The following is a 22,867-nucleotide window of genomic DNA, read 5'->3' as shown; positions in this document are numbered from 1 at the left end:
CTAGAATCATACAGCACAACAAAGTCCACCACCACTACTAACTTCCCTTTTGTAACATACTTACTCCGTCACCAAAAAAGATTGGAAAGTTGTACTTATAATTCTTACAACAACCAAAATACTCATGAAATTGTCAAAAGGAGCAATTCTAAGAGTTTAAAAGAACGGACGACAAAAATGACGAAAACTCTTCGCTCCAGCGAAGCAACATGGGGTTCACCAGCACTATCAAATTCGCGTATCCAGGGAAGGGCTATCAAAACTTCCATGTCTCGGCTAAAATCACAACACCCATTAAAACAAGTCACCACAATTACAAACCTCCCATTAGTAACATAATAATACTAGGTCCATCATGAAAATTTAAATTAAAAAAAACAAACTCAACGCACGGTAAAAGTGTTACGATAACCAAAGTACTCATGAAAACTAACAAAGCGATCCTAAGAGTTCAAGGAAAGGACAAGAATAAATGATAAAGACTCCCCTGAGCAAACCAACATGGGGCTAACCAGTACTATCAACTTTGCAAGCTCTAGATAGGTAGGTCCTCGTCTACGTCAATAGATGTCTCTGTAGAACAATAGAAAAAAAAAGTGAGTCCTAGCTTAACGAGTAGATAACGCTTCCCAACAACTAAGTTATATGGATACAAGTCAAGAAGCACGCCAGTACATAGTATTCACAAAAATAGAGTAGAAACGCCTTTCCTTATAACAATAACCAGTGATATATTATATCATGAATACATCATATATAAGATAACGATGCGGTAACAGACGGGCATCATCTTAGCCCCATCATAAAAATCATAAGCTATGTAAAATATGGTGTCACAATCAACTACTTAGGTTTGAGAAGCTTACAAGAGTGTACCATGTAAACGACGGGCTTCCTACCTCGACGGACAACCAAAACAATCAAATCATGAAAATGAGGTTTTCTTTGAGGAACTTCTGACACACATTGGCAGCCATTGCTAGGAAGCAAGGATCCAACAAAAGAATCAAGGATTCAAGGAAGAAATTCAAGATTAGGAGTTCTTTTTTCTCACATTTTACGTTCTCTTGCACCTATGAAATTTTTGTGGCTTCAATACTATTTTATCTGAATCGAACTCCGCTATGGAGTGGCTTTCTTGTAGTAGGATTTAGATGGATCCTAAGATTTATTAATTTTTTTTGTTTCATCTATTGTTGATTTGATTAATCCTTCTTAGTGCACTTTCAAAATTCTAATCGAAAGAAGTCGTTTGAATCCTTTACATTCTCACCTATTCTTGAATGATCATAATTTGTTTTTTCTTATCCTGAACGCGAGAAAAGGCTAGTCTTGAACCTAGTTGCAATCATATCTAGGTAACTAAGAGGGTTTATAATCTATTTGTGGAACCTAAGGTGGGTTAGTCAATAATGTTCAACACTTGAGGTGCTTTAATATCTTCACTATTTGTTAATCGCGAAAGGTACACCTAGGGGCTAGGAAGAAGGTTATAATAGTTTGGCATAATTTAAAGGAACACCAAATAACTTAGAAAGTGAATAGATTAAAGAGGAATGAAGACCATATGTTAGTCAAAGGTGAAATCCATATCCAAACGCTCTTTGCTTATTAGAATCTCTTACCATCAATTCTGTCTCCAGAAATTTGGCATTTTTCAATTCACTTTAATTATAGAATCGTTCATAAAGTTATCTAATTTCTAAAGTTGTGTTCAGGAAACATTAATTAGTTAAGTAGAAACACCAATCCTCGTAGGATCAACAATAATCTATATCATCTTTGACAAGTGCAAGCTTTATCTTTCTACCAAGATTTTACGACCGTTAGTAAGGTTATCACTCACAATACAAGCGTGTGTAGCTCAAGCATATCGTTCACGAGCAATCGGGAACACTTCCTTCAATCAATCTATAACTGCATTGCATTAATCTAGTGTCATTTTTTTTAGAAAGAGTATTCTTTATATCCCTATATAGACTCATCCATAACAAATTCCCAATACTCAACCCTCTTTGGTTTCATCTTTGACCCTCAAATCATCAAATTGTGTTTTACCCATGCCATGGGTAACTCAAATCAATCAATAATTTACCACTTTTCAATTGGTTCAATCATTTATTCATTGGATTCATGGATAATTTCATGGATACAACTAATTTCTTTAACCTTAGTTTCCCAACCAGCCGTAACAATAACTAAGCCTCAATCCCAAATAAGTTGGGGTCGACTATATTAGTCATCACCGACCATATTTTCTATTTTAATTTATCCCATGCTAACATTACAAAACAGAAATAAAAATGAAAAGTACCAGAAGGAATCTCTAATAGGGCTTACAACTAAAGGATACGTTAACAAGCCTATAGAACATATCATGCTCAAATAAGGTCGGAGAATCTCCCAAGAACCGAAAGTGAACACATTAACATGAGTACAATATATTTTCAACTAATTGGTAACGCTTATATAAATCTTCTGAAAAAATACACAAGTCGCCCCTTAGACTTATACCAAAAACTCAATTCTACACCTAAACTTTAGTGGCGATCCCTTAACCCTATTCTATTTCAAAGTGGAACTAATACCTCCTAGAAAATACAGAATCAAGCTTGTGGAGGGCTACATTTTACACACTCCTCCATGTGTCAAATGCCACTTTAATTTATTTTTTCACTTTTATCTCTGTTTAAGCCCCACCCACCCTTCTTACCTCCTCCATGTACTTTTCGTCCTTCCACACCCCCTCATTTCTTCCATTCCCCACTTGGTTAGAGATAAAGATATGTCTACAATGTGAATGTGTTTCTATATCTCTGCATAAAACTTTCTGTAAATGTCTTAAATTTTTTATGAATATAACTTTTTGCATTTCCTTGCGATTTGATTTAGGGTAGAAACTCTAATTTTAGATGAGTGATTTTAATGGTTTTGGGGTAGGAAGTAGAAGAGGCGGAAGGGTCTGGTACTGATGTGTTTCTATATCATTTATGGACTTATAAATGTTCAATAAACCAACCAAAATACCTTTAACTTTGGTAGGTATCGTCCTATCACGTAACAACCTGATACCTCTAATCCACTTCAACCATCTAATTTTGATGCTATGTATATCATCCTCATCTATCACTAAATCCTCCTACAACAACCAACCTCGATATTTGAATTGTTTGCATTAGGCACCACAATCCTATCTCATCACCTCAGCTTCACTCTTCTTATGCTAACTAAACCTGCATTGCATATATTCAATCTTACTTCTACTTATCTTACAATCCTTATTCTCTAGAGTGTTTTCCCATAGTTCACGTGTTTGGTTGACATCCTCGCTGGTTTCGTCAATTAGCACAATATCATTAACAAATATCACGTTGTGGTACATCCTCTTGTGTATGTTGGTTAGCTCAACCATAATTAGGGTAAACATGTACAAGCTTATAATTGATTCCGGTCTGAACCAACGATTATGGAAAACTCTTTTAAGCTCCTACTACTATTTTAACGCTAGTAAATGCTCCTTCATATATGTCCTTATGACATTTTAAATATTTAACATGAATTTAATTTTTCTCAACACAAACCAATGGACTCTCCTTGGTACTCTATTATATGTTTTCTCCATATCAATGAACATCATCCGTAAATCTTTCTTTCTCTCGTAACAAATTTCTATCAATTTTCTTAGCAAGCGTTACCGAGCATAATCCAAACTGATGTCAGTCACTCTTGTAGTGTCTCTAAGTCTACGCCCCATCACTCTTTTCCCGAATTTCATTGTATTGACTCACAAGTTTAATGTCACGATAGTTTGCACAACTTTGAATAAATCCTTTGTTCTTATAAAAGTGAGATCGGGGTACTCTTTCTTCACTCGTCGGGCGTCATACCACTTCTTAATGTAGCATTAAATAGCTTGGTAAACCATTCTACTCCGACTTCTCTAGAGACACTCCCAAACCTCAATAGGAATACCATCTGGACCACAGACTTTCTTAATCTTTATATTTTCATGGTGTCCTCTACCTCTACGAGCGTAATTCCATAAGTATAGCTTAAATTCATCGTGTACAGATGTATGTAAATCCTAATTGTTATTCTCGTGGTTCGAGTTAAACAATTAATCAAATAGCCTATCTATCTCCTATCAACACTTGTTGAGTATAGTCTTTAATACTCTTTACTCCTCTTTTCTCTCGGTCATACTAGTTTAAACATCTCTTTCTCTCTTTCTCATGTCCCTAACTCTTGATACAAGCCATCCAAGGCTTCCCCTCATTGCATTTTTTTGAACAGTTGTAAGGCATGCTTTTAAAGGAAATACTTTAGGAAGGTTAGGTCTCCATTGACCTCAAATCAAAGCTTAAAGACTTGATGCTAGAATTTCAATACTCATCTACTACGTCCAATCATCGACAATTGACATGAGTCTACTTTGGATGTGTGAGTCGAACCATATTAGTAGCAACTTACGATAAGCCCTAGACTAGTGTTAGTTTAAGTCTTGCTAGCATACCTAGTCTTGACCCATACTATACTACTGTTTGACGTTTATCCCTAGTCAATCAGGTGAGTATTGATCGGACGTCATGATGTAAACATGATGGAATATAAGCGTCCAGTGGGAACCTTCCCAATATAACGAAACATTTTGGTTAAGCCTGATGGGCAAAATAATGGATATCGAAAGCATTTTTTTAATCCTTTTTCATATGTTTATGACTTTAGTTTTACTATTATATATGAAAGTTTTAAATTTGCTAAAGTACGAATTTTGATACTAACTTCATTTAAAGAAGGGTAGCCTTGTTGTAACTGGTAAAGTTATTGCCATGTGATCAGGAGGTCACGGGTTCGAGCCGTGGAAACAACCTCTTGCAGAAATGCAAGGTAAGGCTACGTACGATTGTGGTCCTGCCCTTCCCAGGACCCCGTGCAAAGCGGGAGCTTATTGCACCGAGCTGCCCTTCATTTAAGAAAAATCATGATCCACTTTTATAGACAAGAGTGGGTTGCTCTAGTGGTGAGCACCCTCCACTTCAAACCAAGAGGTTGTGAGTTCGAGTCACCCCAAGAGCAAGGTGGGGAGTTCTTGGAGGGAGGAAGTCAAGGGTCTATCGGAAACAACCTTTCTACACCATGATAGGAGTAAGGTCTGCGTACACATTACCCTCCCCAGACCCCACTAGTGGGATTATACTGGGTTGTTGTTGTTGTTGGTGGTGGTCTATGAGATTCATTGCATTGTATATTCCCACTCCATTTATCTTCGTGTCTTACAAGTTCAGTAAAGCCCCACATTTATTTGGTGGCGGATTATTTCTTTCTCGTTATTAATCCTTTAAAGGGCTATGCCCCACTTCTATCTTCATTAATAAAATTCTTAGTCTTAACTTAATGACACATGATAGGGTTCCTTTGGTTCATTTGGAACCCCAATATATGCTTTATGCATAGTCAGGACAACAAGTTTATATATTCGCTACTTGGGACACCAGCCCTGTCGGGTGCCGATCATTACCCGCAAACTTGGTATGAGAGCCTGAGTTTCATGAGTCCTAGGAGTTGGTCAAGGAGCACTATCTTAGTAAAGTCATGTTTATGGTTGTGTAGCGCATCGCAATTACATGTGAAGAGCTATCTAGACAGGTTAGAGAGTCAGTTTCTTATTTTGTTCACTCTCCTCTTAGTATTCACGCGTTCTGAGCCAAGCTAGTAAATTATTTATGTGGTTGTTATATATACCTTGACTGCAGTCAAATTAGTAATCAGTAGCCACGCAATAGAAACCAATAGATGTTCGATGTGACTAAAGACATGCCACTTACACCAAGATTGTGGTAAAGGGCCGAGTTGGCACACTTCTTACCTAGCAAAATAAACAAAAGTAAGGGATATCATGACGAGGTTGTTAGGCTACCAGAGGTTCACATAATCTGTTATACATGACCAAAAGTTATTGTTTTTTTTTTCTTGATTTATTACAAAAAGTTGTTTATTTCACTCTCTTGGAAGATATCTTTAGAAGTTCTGGGTACACGACTAGGCACTAACATAGAATCCCACTCATCCAATGAAAAAAGAAAATGACTCCCACTCATTCACGATTTTTGTTTACACAATGCCTTAGGTTGTGTTGAAGTGACATGCCATACTTTTGGATCCCATTTTGGGGGTAATTGGCCATTTTAATAGGGTTCTAACCCTCTACTATAAACCCCAACCCCCACCTCTTTTATCATTTTAGCACGACCCAAAAGAGGAAGAACACCGTAAGTATAGAGGGGTTGAGCCATAACACAGAATCTTCAAGTCCCTAAGGTATGGAAAAGGCTTAAAATTCATGTTTTAGTTAAATTAAGCGTTGAGGCAATAATTTGTATTCAACTATCAAATCCATGATTTTTGTCTACATCTCCACCTTCCGTGCCAAATCACCCAAATGTTATGGGACTTTGACTTCAAAGAGCAAAAAATTTCTCCTTAGCTAATGAGTGTGACTTATTAGCTATCGACAACCATATATTAATGTTGAGATTAGGGGCAAAGAGGAGGATATGAACCTAGGTTTCATCCTTGGGTTGAAATTAGAGGATTGGATGGCCTAGGGCTAAATTGAACCATTGTTTGGAGCTTGTTTCATTGTTAACTCACTATGCGTCCTGTTTTAAGAAGGTATACAAAAATTGAGCCATTGAGCTAAGGTTAAAGGCTAGACTCAACATAGTAGGTTGTTTTACTTGTGATTTGATTTTTTATAAAAGATGTTGCATGTGTTAGGTCTGATTTATAGGATACATGAGCGTAGACAGACAAGTCTATAGTACCTAAAACATAGTACCTTCAATAAGGATGAATGCGATATCAACATGCTAAGACCCTTATTGCATTTAGATAAATTAATTAATTAGCTAAATCACACCTAATTAGTTAAATGAACAAGATGCCATGTGTATGCATGTGATACACTGTAATGACTCGTCTGGTCGTTTTGAGTTTTTAAGCTTCTTTTCCCCCCAAAATACCCTTCCCGTAGTTCCATCTCGGAGTTTTTAACTTTCTTGCAAAATTTGAAGTCAAATGGATGTCATTTGGTTCACTTTGGGATAGGGTGTTCGTCGGTCGGTACGGTATGGTATCTAGATATTTCGGTTCGGTATTTTCGGTATTCGGTTTCTTAAAATGGTATACCAATACCGTACCTAATTAAATTCGGTATGGTTCGGTTTTTCTCCTTTCGGTTTCGGTTTATTCGGTTCGGTAACTTCGGTTTATTTGGTTTGAATACTAACTAGTGCATAGAGTCATAGACGGTAATATTCTTAATTAAAGTACTCAAAAGTACAAAACTAAAAACGTTTGTTGACAAAATTTTTGTCCAAAACCAACAAATACCAACCTAGAGAGAGAAAACTTAGAGAAATATCTTGTTACTTGCTTAAAGTTAATTGATGAACTTAGAGAATAAAGGAAAGTAAAATTTTAGATTTCTTATATTTATGTTATTATTAATAAAATGTGTATTGTGTAATATAATATATATTTCGGTACGATATCGATATTTTGGTATTTCATTTTAAAATACCAAATACCATACCTAATACCAATTTTTTAAAACTTAAACCGAATACCAAAATATCGAATACCTAATACAAAAATGTTCAGTTTCGGTACAGTAATTCGGTATTTACCAAATTATGTACAACCCTACTTTGGGAGAAGGTTTCACTTTGGAAATTCCGGCATTTAATTATTTAGATAAATTGTTTATTTTGGGAAAACGTGCTCTGATTAGCGATCTGAATATTCCGTTACATTTGAAATATTTTTATGACCGGTAAAAATTGACGGGGCTAATTTTAGAGTTCGTTTGGTTGGTTTTTGACAATTAAGTCAGTTTTAGCATTTAATATGCCTATTTATGGTGAAAAGATGAACATGGGAAAAAATAAGACTCGGATTCGAAATTTATTGGTTCCTTTGGCTTCATATTGATATATATGACTTGCGGGGATAGGTTGCGGGGTTCCCGAGGCAATCGGGTGAGTTGTGGATCGAATTTGGTGGAATTGGAAGTTCTTAAGTTAGGAAAGTGAGAAAGTTTGACCAAAGTCAACACGGGAGCAAATGCGACTTTTTTGAAGTTTTGTCGATTCCATTAGGGCCAGAATTTGATTTTTGACTTAGTCGAGTCGTTAGTTCAGTTCCGGAGAGGTTCGGGTGCGATTTAGGTGATTGGTTGAGAAACTAGCTTTTGAGATAATTTGGAGTTGACAACGGTCATCATCAGGTCAAGACGGATTTGTTTGGGTGTTTTCAGAGTTTGAGCAGGTTAGTATGATGATTTTTGACTTGTCCAAAAGTTTTGATGAGATTCCGATGAGTTTCAAATGGATTTGGGTTGTGTCGCACTCGTATTTGAGGTTTCGACGTTGTTTCTTTGGGCAAAAGGGGTAATATATTGAGCAAAAGACCTTTTATTTGTGATTCGATTAAACCATTAGATATGTATCATAATTACGGAACCTTAGCAAAAAGAATCGTCGAATTCAGACATCGTATGAGGGAGTTATGCCCATTTTAGCGTCGGAGAGGATAGTTGGCGCTAGTGCGATGCGAAGTGGGGTCCGCACACGCGACCCCACAGATGCGAAAAAGGGTCTGCAAGTTCAGAAATGAAACCTGGCAGGCAGCAGGTGCGAGTTATTGGGTGCGGAAGCGAAAATCGCTCACACTGCGTTCATTTAATATTTTGAGCATCTTGAGTTCTAGAGCTCCATTTGAGGTGATTTTCGCTGCATTGTTCTCGTCTCAACAAGGGGATAAGTATCTAACCCTTATTTTGATGTTTCCTCAAGTTTATTTCCGTTGGTTTAGAACCTAAAAGTTGAAAAGTGGTAAACCATGGATTTGAGAATCAAGATGAAGGCTTTTTGAATGGGTTTTTTGGATCTACACTATAATTTATGGGTAATCCAATTTTTAAATAAAATTCCAATTTCTGCCTTGAGGGATCGGGTTGGCTATTTTTGATATTTTGGTCCATTTTTGGGTCCCGGGTAAAAGTATGCCATTATGGGTATCCATAGATTCGTATTTTGACGTAGAATTCAAATTTGACAAACATTGATCATTCTAAAGCACTCCGGAAAGGAAAGGCATTGTGCTTGGGGTTCGTGGCTCACATTCGGCTTCGAGGTAGGTTACAACTTATCTTTATTAGACTTCGGTTAGTTAATCGTATGTAGTTGTAGATGTTGACGGGGAAAACATGATAGGCCTTCGGGCATGGTTGTGGTGATAAATTCCAGTTAGGTTGGTATGATTGCTGTTTGTGTGGACTTTTCGCCATTTTTGCTATACTTGTGAATAATTTGGTTGAATCTATTCGTGACACTTGATTCTCACTTGACTTATGGATCGGGTTGCACGCCGCTACGGATATGTACGTTATGGATCGGATTGCACGCCACAACGGGTATATACATACGGATCGGGTTGCGCATTGCAACATAAACATATACTCCGTCCGTTTCAATTTATGTGAACTTATTTCTTTTTTAGTCCGTGCCAAAAATAATACCTCTTTCCTTATTTGAAAATAATTTACCTTTATTCAATGATTTATAGCCACACAAAATATATGTGCCTCATTTTACACCACAAGTTCAAAAGTTTTCTCTATTTTCTTAAACTCCGTGCCCAGTCAAATGGGTTTACATAAATTGAAACGGAGGGAGTATATGAGATCGGGTTGCCCGTCGCAACAGGTACATGGACTTCGCGGGTCCCCCGTCCCCCATGGGTCATGACTTCGAGGCATTGTCTTAGCATATGTGTACGGATATGGATAGTTGAACAGTGCATTGCCTTACATCTACATTGCATTTATTATCATTGCATAGCACATTATCTCATGGAACTATTGGTTGTTGATTTTCTTAAGTTGTTGCATGTTTTGTCAAATCCGTATTTGGAGACTCGACGGACTTGTGGATTAGAAACTTTTATCTAAGCTTGTAACCTGAGTTTATGGAGATCTATGGTGATTATTATTATTGTGAACTTCTACTTGAACTTGAATTCGGTATGAATTTCTTGGCCATTGTTCTACTTTACCGGTTATTCTTTTCTCTTGTTTGACTAACGTGCAGGTAGATTCTACATTGGTGGTACTACATAAGAGGAGGAAGGTTATTGGGTGGACATTGGCGGATATTCGGGGAATAAGCCCCGCATTTTGCATGCATAAGATCAACTTGGAGGAAGGCGCAAAACCATCGATTGAACATCAAAGGAGACTCAACGAGGCTATGCAAGAAGTTGTCAAAAAGGACATTATCAAGTGGTTAGATGCCGGGTTTGTCTACCCCATTTCTGATAGTTCGTGGACTTCTCTGATTCAATGTGTCCCAAAGAAGGGGGTATGTATGACAGTGGTCACCAATGACAATAATGAGTTGATTCCTACAAGAACGGTGACCAGTTGGAGAGTGTGTATGGACTATCGCAAGCTCAACAAAGTCACAAGGAAGGATCATTTTCCACTTCCTTTCTTAGACCAAATACTTGATAGGTTGGTCGGTCGTGCTTTCTATTGCTTTCTTGATGGGTATTCGGGCTACAACCAAATCATTATTGCTCCGTAGGATCAAAAGAAAACAACCTTTATATGTCCCTATAGTACTTTCTCCTTCAAGCGGATGCCATTTGGTTTGTACAATGCACCAGCGACTTTTCAAAGGTGTATGATGGAATCTTCACGGACATGGTGGAGGACTACCTTGAAATTTTCATGGATGACTTCTCGGTAGTTGGAGATTCTTTTGATGATTGTCTTGCAAATTTAGATTAAGTGTTGGCAATATGTGAAGAAACGAATTTGGTGCTAAATTGGGAGAAGTGCCATTTCATGGTCGAGGAAGGCATTGTCCTTGGCCACAAAATCTCAAAGAATGAAATTGAAGTCGACAAGGCAAAGATTGAGGTGATTTCTAAACTTCCACCTCCAACTATGGTGAAAGGTGTGCGGAGTTTCTTAGGCCACATTGTGCAAGCTTATTGAGAAAGATGCTAAGTTTAACTTCAATGATTGCATGAGAACCTTTGAATTGTTAAAGTTCAAGTTGACAACCACTCCCATCATCACCGCTCCAAATTGGAGTGTCCCCTTTGAACTCATGTGTGATGCTAGTGACGTAACGGTTGGGGCTGTTTTAGGGAAACGCATCAACAAGATTTTTCATCCGGTCTACTATGCTAGTAAGATCATGAATGGTGCCCAAGTCAACTATACCGTTACGGAGAAAGAGCTCATTGCCATTGTAGTTGCAATTGAGAAGTTCCGCCCGTACTTGATAGGTGCGAAAGTTATTATCCACACAGATCATGCAGCACTTCGTTATCTTATGAGCAAGAAAAATTTCAAAGCTCGGTTGATGAGATGGGTGCTTTTGTCGCAAGAGTTTGATATTGACACCCAAGATAGAAAAGGGAGTGAAAATCAAGTGGCGGACCACTTATCTCATTTGGAGGAAAGGAGGCCGCATGATGGCCTTGAAATCAATCACTCCTTCCCCGATGAATAACTCTTGGCTATTTCAATGAAGGATGTGCCATTTCGCGGATCTAGCAAATTTTCTTGTGTGTGGAATCATCCCGGATGAGTTCTCTTCAAACCAAAGGAAGAAGCTCAAACGGGATTGTCAAGATTATTACTGGGATGAATCATACCTTTTCCGGATTTGTACGGATGGGGTGATTAGAAGATGTGTACCGAAAGAAGAGCAAGGTGAAATTCTTGGGGCTTTCCATTCTTCGTCATATGGTGGTCACCATGGCGGAGCAAGAACTGCGGCCAAAGTGCTAAGTTGCGGTTTCTATTGGCCCACTCTTTACAAGGATGCAAATGATGTAGTGAAAAGATGTGATGAATGTCAACGGGCCGGTGGAATCACAAAGAAAAATGAAATGCCTCTCACTACCATTTTGGATATTGATATCTTTGATGTGTGGGATATTGACTTCATGGGTCCGTTTGTGAGTTCTTGTGGAAACACCTACATCTTGGTCGCGATTGATTATGTGTCTAAATGGGTTGAGGCCGTTGCTTTACCCAACAATGAGGCGAGAAGTGTTGTGGCGTTCTTGAAAAAGAATATTATCACAAGGTTTAGTACTCCGCGGGCTATTATAAGCGATAGGGGATCACATTTTTACAACAAAGCTTTCGACACTTTACTTAGCAAGTATGGTATTACTCATAAAGTCACGACTCCCTATCATCCACAAGCTAGTGGTCAAGTGGAAGTCTCCAACCGGGAGATAAAGAGTATTTTGTCCAAAACAGTGAATGATAACCGGACGGATTGGTCCAAGAAGCTTGATGATGCATTATGGACTTATCGGACGACTTACAAAACACCTATTGGAATATCGCCATACGGCATACCAGTTGGTGTTCGGCAAAGCTTGTCATCTTCTGGTGAAACTTGAGCACAAAGCCATGTGGGCTCTAACGAAGTTGAATCTTGATTGGGATGTAGCCGCTAACTTAAGGGTTGCACATTTGAATGAATTGGATGATTTCTGGTATAATGCTTATGCAAGTTCGTCCTTGTACAAAGAAAAAATGAAATATCTTCATAACAAATACATTTGGAACAATGAGTTCAAAGTGGGCGATCTCGTATTGTTGTTCAACTCGAGGTTGAGGATATTTCCCGGAAAGCTAAAATCTAAATGGAGTGGTCCTTTTGAAATTGTGGGTGTGACGCCTTTTGGTGCATTGGAATTGAAGAACAAAAACAATAAGGTATTCCGAGTCAATAGTCACCAAGTGAAGCGCTATTTGGGAAAAGTTGGAGATGGCCACGTCGTGGCGGTAATTCATTTCAACTGATGGTATTCTGCGTCATGCCGCGATGTTAAATCATGCACTTCTTGGAAGGCAACCCATGTTTCTTTTTCTTTTCTTTTTTTTTTTTTTTTTGTAGTTAGGTGTTATTTTTGTGCAAACTTGATTTGAATTGTGCTACAGGGATGAGTGTGCCTTACGGGAATGGTGGACAGAAATTTGGCTAAGTGTGCAAAATTGTGCGGACCGCAGGTGAATTGTGCAGACCGCACATTTACAGTTGTTGCAGCAAAAGTGCTCTGCGGCCGCACAATTATCTTGCGGACCACAGAAATGGAAGGTGAATAATGCCAACTCTCTGAAGTTGGTCTGTCATAAAAATGGTCGATCTGCGGCCGCAACAAGGGATATGCGGTCGCATGCAAAATTCTGCGAACTGCAGACAAAATGATGATTTAAGCTCAGCAGGTAACAGAGTGCGGTCCGCAATTGAAATTCTGCGGTCGCACTCGCTCTTCTTTCCCTTAAGAACATTAAACGTATAAATAGAGGGCTAGGGCTATTGTTACTCTTCTCCCTCTCTGAGCAAAATCACAGTAATCTTTTGAAGTTTCTTGCTGAGTCTACCTGTGTATTCATACAACATATTTGATCAATCACTCATCACTCATTCATTTGGTATGCTTCACAATCTTGTTAAATTTTTTTAATTTTAATTTGTAGATTTTTAGTCAATTTTAGGCCATTTGTCAATTGAATTCAATTGTACATACTTGTGGGGGTAAATCTGTACTGGATTAACTAGTACATGTTCTAAGGGGACTGGGTAAATATATTCTCATGGTTTTATGATGTTACCATGTCAAAATTTGCACAAAACATTGCAAACCCTAGAGTGAAATAACTGGCTGTTCGTATATTTTGAATTCTGCGGCCGCACCTGAAATTGTGCGGTCCGCAGAAGTCGACTATCGGTCAGTTGAGTTAAGAATGAGTTTGCGGCCGCAACAAAAATTGTATTGACCACAGAATTTCCATTGCGTTCGCAAAACAGTTGTTTCACTGTCTTCGGAGAGTTTACATATCTGAGATCCAATGTGCGGCGCAAGACAAAATGTGCGGACCACAAAAAACATGTTGCGGCCGCACATCTACCAATTCTCTGTCATCAGAGAGTTGGCATGTTTTTGGTTTCTAAGTTGCGGCCGCAAAGAAAAATGTGCGAACTGCAATTACCATCTGCGGTCGCAAGAGAGAATTGTGCGGTCCACAAGCCCTCATCTGCGGCCGCAAAGAAAAATGTGCGAACCGCAGATCCTCATTCTGCAAGCATGATTTAACTATGACCTTCACTGTGTTTTTTGGTGTTTTCTTGTACATCCCCTGTGTTTGATTGCACATTGAATTACCACTAACAACTGCTTCTATTTGATACAAATAATAGTTCGATCGAGAGGCAGAGATGATACTGCTAAAGGGAGGGGTGAATCATCTAGGGGTCGAGGCAAGAGTGCCTTAACCCTCGGCCAACAAAGAACAATCACAAAGAAACCAACAGCCATAAGAGGGAGAGGTGTAGATCTCTCTGAGACGAGTTCATACGCCCCGTCTAGGGACGTATCAGAGGGCGACTCAACCTCTGTTCAGGAACAACCGACACTGAACTGTGTTTTCTGGTACATCCCCTGTGTTTGATTGCACATTGAATTGCCACTAACAACTGCTTCTATTTGATACAGATAATGATTCGATCGAGAGGCAGAGGTGATACTGCTAAAGGGAGGGGTGAACCAACTAGGGGTCGAGGCACAAGTGCCTTACCCCTCGGCCAGCAAAGAACAATCCCAAAGAAACCAACAGCCGGGAGAGGGATAGGTGTAGATCTCTCTGAGCCGAGTTCGTACACCCCGTCTAGGGACGTATCAGAGGGCGACTCAACCTCTGTTCAGGAACAACCGGCAGTATAGTCCAGGCCGTCCGGGAGATTTCAACTAAGGGACAAGCCATCATCACACAACACTTCTAAGGGTTCGTAAAGTGCTAGTCAGAATTCTGAGCCATCTACCACACTTGTCCCTGAGACACCAGATACATCACTTCAGGACATCCTCGATAATGGCAGTGGGAGAGATGCTACAGTTGTCGGTCTTGAAAGGACGAAGAAGAAAGTGGTTTGGGAGGACCGGTTTGTCAGTTTGGCCGCCTTCACCAACTTCTGTCAATGGTGGCCAGTGAGGTCGCTTACTCTTGAGTGGCAGTTTCAATTGAAGGATTTGGAGAAATATAACCCGATAGTGCTGAGGCAGTTCAAGGAACACAAGGGGTGGATGTGGTTCACCCAGAGTGTGGTGGATGCCAAAGAATATTTTGTCCGGGAATTATACGCCAATGTGGCACATATCAAGAAGGGAACAAAGGTAACCAAAGTGCGTAATCTTAAAGTGAGATTTGATAAAGCTACTCTCAACACGTACTTGGGTTTCGAAGATGTCAAGCCGAAGGAATACTTAGAGAAGTATGCAATGGGAGATAAAAGCCCGGCCTTGGTTGGCAGAGATTCCAGCAGCTCCTGGGCCACCACTGCCATGGATCACAGTAGGGGTTCCTATTCACATGAGCACTCTGAGCTTTAAGGCAAAGGGTTGGCAAACCTTTGTCTGCAGCAGACTGGATCCGAGCCAGAATGAGACCTATCTCCCGATCCTCGGGCAGTTCTAGTTGCTTCGATCATGGCCGGGCACCCTATCAATGTGGGTGCCGTGATGTCGGCCAACATCTCAGTCATTGCTCGGCAAGATGACTCGTCCTACCCGTATCCCAACACTATTACAGAGTATCTCACGGATGCGAGGGTAGAATCGAGGGATTATGATATAAAGGTGCGGCCGAAGAAACCTTTCTCATGGTACTCACCGACTGATGCGAACAACCCTAAGAGAAAAGGTCGGTCGTCTACCACCACAGGCCAGTCTGATGAGCCAGCGATGGTAGTTGCGGAGGCAGTTAATGTTCCATCCACATCGGTCGAGCCCTCCTCTAGTGCCGCAGTATGTCTCCACCATCATCTTCAGTTCCTACTGCAGTTCCTGCCACAGGTTCCACATCAGCTTTGAAACCGGTGTCCATGCCTGGTGCCCCACTTTCTGCACTGCGAGTCTCCCAGACATTGGCGAGCCTCAACAACTGGATGAAGACAGTAAAGTTGTTTGACTTATCTAGTACTGTTGCAGCAGTCTTCTGTTCAGGCACCTCAGATTCCCCCGACAGTTAAGGAGACATTGAAGAAGCTCCTAGAGAACCAGAACACCATCATGGCTGCTTTGGTACAGCACAGGTCAGCGATCGAGGAGCTGGGCAAACAAGTAAAGAAGATGAGAAAGTCCCGGGCCAGTAAGAAGTCAGTGGACAAGCTCCAGAGGCAGGTGAACAAGCTTGCTGCAGCCGGAGATATCCTTTTTGACATGTTGATTGACCCACACCCTTCAGGCCCAGATCCTGCAGCACCATCAGCACCGGTGGTACCAGCTAGCCAGTCTGAGGAGCCAGACTCTGCTGCCGACACTGCCAAGGCAGTGCGTCAGATGTTCACCACCCCAGTCACTCCCAGAGTTGACAATGATGAGATCCAATTGGATGAGACCGAGGGTGGTGACCTTGCTATAGACATAGAGATGTCCAAGGAGCCATAGGGAGTTTTCTTCACTTTTTCCCCTCTTTTACTCTTTTTGTGTTGAGCATTGAGGACAATGCGTATTTTTATTTCAGGGGGGTGGAGTTTATTTGATATTAATTGGTACATTCTGAGACAATTGGCCTGTAATAACTTGATATTATTTTTGTTCTCTTTCTTATTCTGCATATATTCTCTCTTTTTCTCTCATTATGTATATTCAATAGTTTTTGTTCAATTAGCTTCTTTATTTTTGGTCCCATTATTAGTTCGTAGTTTGAGTTAGCAGCTTCTTTGTTAGTTTTAGTAGCTTCTTTCTATGTTTTAGTAGACAATAAGCCTTTAGTTTTCTTAATGTCACGGTTCTTTCCAAAGGTAATTGTTGTGTGAACCGGGTGACTCGTCCCAACGATGGATGGCGTGACAACCTTCTTAAGGGAATGAGTCCGTTTTTCGTGTTTAGCTAATAATAGTAGTATTAATGAATAAAAAGACCTAATTAAGTCATGCTCGAAGAGTCAAACATGCTTCATTTGGTACCAACACACTTAACTATGTACTTATGGTTAGAAAGAAATAGCTCTAGTTAGCGACTTTGTGACTCTTGTGTTGACTTTAACAACCATCGAGTGGTTTAATTGAACCATAGTGATTTTCAATCTTGAATGTGGTCGTTGTGGGCCCTCGACTCTATCATTTTTAACAATCCAGTTGTGTGAGAGGTAAGTTGCTTTGTTATTAGTCCAAGTACCCGTGCGAAAGGTCTAGAACTTGCCCCGAATGTGTTTCAAGGCGAAATCCTAAGTTTTGCTTGGCTTGAGAAGTGATTGTAGGCTTTCCTTGACCCATTTGAGCTTTCTATTGCCTACCAATGTTGTGATCCCTAGTCAACCCCGTTGAGCCTCGAGCCTTTCTCATTTGACAACCATGTTACAAGCCTTTACTCGTTTGATCGTGATCCTCTCTTGGCACCCGAGCTTTCCTTAACACTCTTGTGAAACAATTGGCTAATAACATAAGTTTGGGGGAGAGACGAGGAACTTGAAAAAGGTATCAAGGCACAAAAGGAGAAAAGAAATAATGAGAAGAAAAGGGCAAGAAAAAAAAAGGAGAACACAAAATAGTGAATAAGTGGAAGAATTGAAGGGATTCAAAGACAGGTAATGATCCCAAGCATGAAAAAATCAAAGAGAGAGAAAATGAATGTAATGAGCAAGAAAGAGTGATGTTAAGTCTCTCTAGTTCCCCAAGGAAAAGAAAGTGCCTCAAAAAATTGGCAAAGTGTGAGCCGAGAATTAAAAAAAATGTAGTGCTTAAGGAAAGGTGTAACCACTCAACCATATTGTATCCAAACCTAATCCAAAGGCCTTCATTACATCCCGAAAGAAGTCTTATTTGATCTTGAGCCGAGTGAGCTTGCATTAGTGGCGATCTACAAGAGGGGCAAGCCTATGGTACTTGAAGCCGTACTTGAGACTATACCTGTTAATCGGGCCGGGCTGACCCGTTTACAACCCGGGTCAGCCCGGTACTGTAGCGTGGGGGCGGGCTGGGACGGGTTGGGCGAGGAACGAGTTTCAAACGAACAATTTTTTGATACCGGTGCACCGGAACCCGCTAGCCCGTTAACAGGTTTTTAATTGGCTACAGCCCGGTTCAACCCTGTATTCGTTACAAATTCTTTTTTTTTTCTTTTTTTTTTATTATTATTTTTTTTCCCTGGACCGTTGCCAACGGTCAAATTCAAATATGATCATTGGCCAACGGCCCTTTTTTGCAGAAATGGCCATTTCGGCCTACCCCTTAAGAAAATAGCCCCCACACCCCTAATATTTGATAAATTACAATTTTAACCTTTTAAAAATTATAAATAGCCCCCCTTCTTCTTCATTTTTCCTCACAATTCACTCTCTTACTACTCTAATTCTCTCTTGATATTATTGATTATTGTTCTTAAATTCTCAATTACTTATTATTTCAAGTTGCATCAAATATTTAGTTTAGCCATTACAAAATTATTATTATCAAATATCAAGTATTCAAGTGAAGTGTGGTATCAACTATCAAGTATCGATCTATCAATTGAAGTTTGATTTTTGATATCAAATTTAATGTGGCATCCGGAATCCCGGTACACTCGTTCCATATCTTTCTCTTCTTTGGTGTACACTTATTTTATTATTTAAAATTATTAATTTAATTTATATAATGGATATATTTAGAGCAGCCAAAAAAGCATGCACTAGTAGAGGTGGTAGTAAGAAAACTTCCAAAAGATCAAGAGGTGGTGTTTGTTCTTCTAGTAGCTTTACACATATTTCTGAAAGTTCACCTGAAAATTTAAATGTAGATTATGAGCGACTTCAAGAAAATTATGGTATAGATGATGATTTAGATGATAATTTAGACAATATTCAATCACCTGATAATCTTGAAACACCACCAGCTACACCTGGTAATGCTAGTCAAACTCAAAATATTTGGGGTGAAAGTCGTGATAATACAAGTAGGCCTCCCCTCCCTATTAAGAAGAATCGAAGATTAAGAAGTGAGTGTTGGAATTTTTTTGACAGACTAGAAGAAGATAAAATTATGTAAGATGTAGAATTTGTAAGGATATTTATAAACATGAGACCGGTAAGGGAGGGGGAACGGGTCAACTTCATAGGCACATGGTAGACAACCACCCTCTTGATAGGGGAGTAGATAAGGAAGATGAGCAACAAAAACTTAACCCGGGTACTGGAGGGTTAATGGGTAAATACGATATTAAGAAAGATCGGGAAGAATTAGCTAAAATGATTGTTTTAGGTTGTTTACCTTTTAGTTTTGCTGCTTCACCATATCTTGTTACTTATATTCAAAGAATTTATAACCCTTTGTTTAAAGGTATTCCTAGAAGTACTTGTAGAGCTGATATCTTTAGGCTTTTTGGAAAATATCAGACATATATACGTTATTTGTTCGCCAGTCTTTCTTGTAGAATTTCTCTTACTTCTGATATTGGTCGTGCTGTAAATGATAATGATTATTTGACTGTTACATGCCATTGGATAGATGATAATTTTTGTATGCAAAAACGTATTATTGCTTTTAAATATGATGAAGATCAAAGTCATACTAGAGCATTTATAAGTAATACTATCCATGAAGTTGCTATATTTTATAATCTTGCAGAAAAAGTTGTGTGTGTGTCATTTGATAATGCTTCTAATAACAATGCTGCTATTACAATATTAAAATTGCATATACACCCACCACTTCCTGAAATATTTCATGTTAGATGTGCATGTCATATTTATAATTTGATTGTGAAGAGTGGTCTTGAATTATTTAGAGATGATATCACTTTAGTTAGAAGAGATGTTGGTGTAATTCAAGGAAATAATAAAAGTGCTAGATTAAATGCATTTAAAGAAAAATGTGTACACTATGGACTAAAACCAAGACTCATGCCTGAAGAAATAGTTACTAGGTGTAATTATACTTATTTATTCTTAAAATGTTGTTATAAATATAGAATGCCTATAACTGGAGTTGCTAATTCTCATTGTACCGATCCAAGCCGTTTGTTAACATCTAGAACTTGGGATGTCATTGAAGATGTTGTAAAGTTTTTACAAAAATTTCATGTGGCTACTGTCACGTCCTTCGTCGTTAACTAAGTACACGTGCGGCACTTGACAATTTGCTCACGTTCTTGTTATGCCAAGTCAGCCTTACTACACTCAAGATCACTAAGAGAATGGTAGAAAGAACACAAGAGAATTGTTAAAGGAAGCTTTGTATTAGAGAGAACTTGAATTGTTTGCTTGGTGAAATACAAATGAATGGCCCCCTTTATATACTAGTCTCCTAGGGGCTAGTATGTAAATATTAATTGTTACACAAGTCCTTAATATTTATAAGATAAGGATTTTCTCTAGAATTCTCTACAAGCCTAGAAGATTTCAAGAACTTTCCTAGCAAATCCATAGGGATCTAGAGTCTTCCAAAGGAAATGTCCATACTTCTCTAGAATCTTCTCACAAATGCAAGTCTTCCTCCCATGTAAGCTTCCACATGGCATTAATATATGCCAAATGGCGCCTATGTGGCATGATGACATGGCGAATCATAACACTCTCCCCCACCTAATGTTGCGACGACCGCGGCGCAATGTTGCTGCATAAACTCTCGGATCTTATCTTTGAATTGCCATAAATCTTCATATCGTTCCCATGTGGCCTCCTCCGGTGATTGCCCTTTCCAATGGACGAGGAACATAGCGGTGGCTTTTTGCCCTTGTTTTCGCCTGGCCTTGTAATCCATGATAGCCTCAATCTCCCTATCATGCAATGAGGTGATAGTCATAGGCTCTCGACTTGATTAGCCCCTACTCGGATCATCCTTATCTTCATGATATGGCTTAAGCATGCTGGCATGGAAGACTGGGTAGATCTTAAGATACGATGGCATGTCAAGCTTGTATGAGATCTTGCCTACCTTGGCGACTATCTTAAATGGCCTCTCATACTTGCGAGTCAGATTCTGATGCATGCCCCGTAGTGCCTTAAACTGTCTTGGATTAAACTTCACCATGACCATGTCCCCAACTCTATAGTCCGTGGGACGCCGCTTACGATCTGCAAACTTCTTCATCTTCTTAGCTGCCTTATCCAAGTAGGACTTAGCAGTGTCAAGCTGCTCCTCCCATCCTTTGGCCATATGATAAGCCCCCTAACTCTTTCCCTCGAACGCGGCTGGTAATGAATGTGGAGTTTGTGGCTGTTGGCCTGTGGCTAGCTCAAATGGTGTTTGCACCGTGGACTCACTCCGCTGCAAGTTATAAGAGAATTGGGCGATGTCTAGAAGCCTTGACCAATCTTTCTAATGCGCACTTACATAATGCCTCAAGTAGCATTCTAGTAAGGCATTGACCCGTTCCGTTTGTCCATCTGTCTGTGGGTGGAAACTAGTGGAAAAGTGTAGTTTCGTGCCAAGTATGTCGAATAATTCTCTCCAAAAGTTCCCAGTAAAACGGGGGTCTCGATCACTGATAATATGCCTTGGTAAGCCCCAATACTTCACTCCTTGACAGTGCAACCTGGTGTGGCAGACATGAAGGTGGCATATTTGGAAAATCTATCCACGACCACCATAATAGTATCATAACCGTCAAACTTCGGTAGGCAAGTGATAAAGTCCATAGTCACGCTCTCCAATGGATGCTCTGCAACTGGTAGTGGCTCCAAAAGTCCTCCGGGTTTTTGTTGCTCAACCTTGTCCTGTAGACAGACAAGACAAGTCTGCACATAACACTCTATGTCATCTCACATGCGTGGCCAATAGTAGACTGACTCAACCAAGTCCCTAGTGTGACGTTGGCCTAGATGACCAGCCCACATTGTGTCATGACTCTCCCTTATAATCCGCCGTCTAATGTCTCCAAACTTAGGCACATAGACCCGCCGACCTGTGGTAAGCAGTAGACCGTCTTCGACCCAAAAACGACTCGTATTGCCTTGGTTGGCTAACTCGATAAGTTGTTTGGCTGCTGGATCATGCTGCACACCTTCTTTTATAGCCTCACGAATAACCCATCTTGTTGAAGTGATTACAGCAAGCTCGGCCTTCCAGCTCAAGGCATCGGCTATAACGTTACCTTTGCCTGGCTTATACTCCAGTGCAAAATCAAATTCGGCCAAGAAATCCTGCCACCTAACCTGTTTTGGTGTGAGCTTCTTCTGCGTCTGATAGCTAGTAGCTACATTGTCGGTCTTGACCACGAACCTCGATCCGAGCAAATAATGTCGCCATGTACGAAGGCAATGCACAATGGCGGTCATCTCCTTCTTTTGCACCGTGTAACGTCGCTCCGTCTCATTTAACTTACGGCTCTCAAATGCTATGCGATGCTTATCCTGCATCAAGACACCACCAATGGAAAAATCTGAGGCATCGGTATGCACCTCAAATGTCTTGGCAAAGTCAGGTAATGCCAAGACCGGCTCCTCTATGACAGCTGCCTTGAGGTCTTCAAACGCCCTTTGACAATGCTCCGTCCAAACCCATGGCTTGTTCTTCTTTAGCAACTCAGTCAATGGTGCGGCCTTTGCTGAGTAGCAACTGATGAACCGACGATAGTAGTTAACAAGGCCAAGGAAGGATCTCAATTCAGTTACCTTTATAGGTGCCTCCCACCCCTGGAGAGCACGTACCTTAGCCTTGTCCATGTGTAGCTCGCCATTGCTAATAACATGGCAGAAGAAGTGCACCTTTGATTGTGCAAACTCGCATTTCTCCCTCTTGATGTATAGCTCGTTCTCCCGCAAGACTTGGAAAACCTTCCTTAAGTGCTTCAT

At 40.0% G+C, this 22,867-nt stretch overlaps 1 long non-coding RNA gene across 1 annotated transcript in view; it reads right to left on the bottom strand.

Moving 5' to 3' along the window:
- Positions 1–47: 47 nt before the first annotated feature.
- Positions 48–22,867, bottom strand: part of LOC117276469 (uncharacterized) — a 46,992-nt gene continuing 24,172 nt past the window's right edge. Inside the window, exon 3 of the long non-coding RNA XR_004506727.2 lies at positions 48–573. This is a non-coding gene — a long non-coding RNA (uncharacterized lncRNA). The remainder of the gene's footprint in view (positions 574–22,867) is intronic.

This window comes from Nicotiana tomentosiformis, chromosome 8, assembly GCF_000390325.3.
Source record: "Nicotiana tomentosiformis chromosome 8, ASM39032v3, whole genome shotgun sequence".
Lineage (NCBI taxonomy): Eukaryota > Viridiplantae > Streptophyta > Magnoliopsida > Solanales > Solanaceae > Nicotiana > Nicotiana tomentosiformis.
The sequence above is the reverse complement of the archived record's forward strand: the minus strand, read 5'-3'. Positions and strand labels throughout refer to the sequence as shown.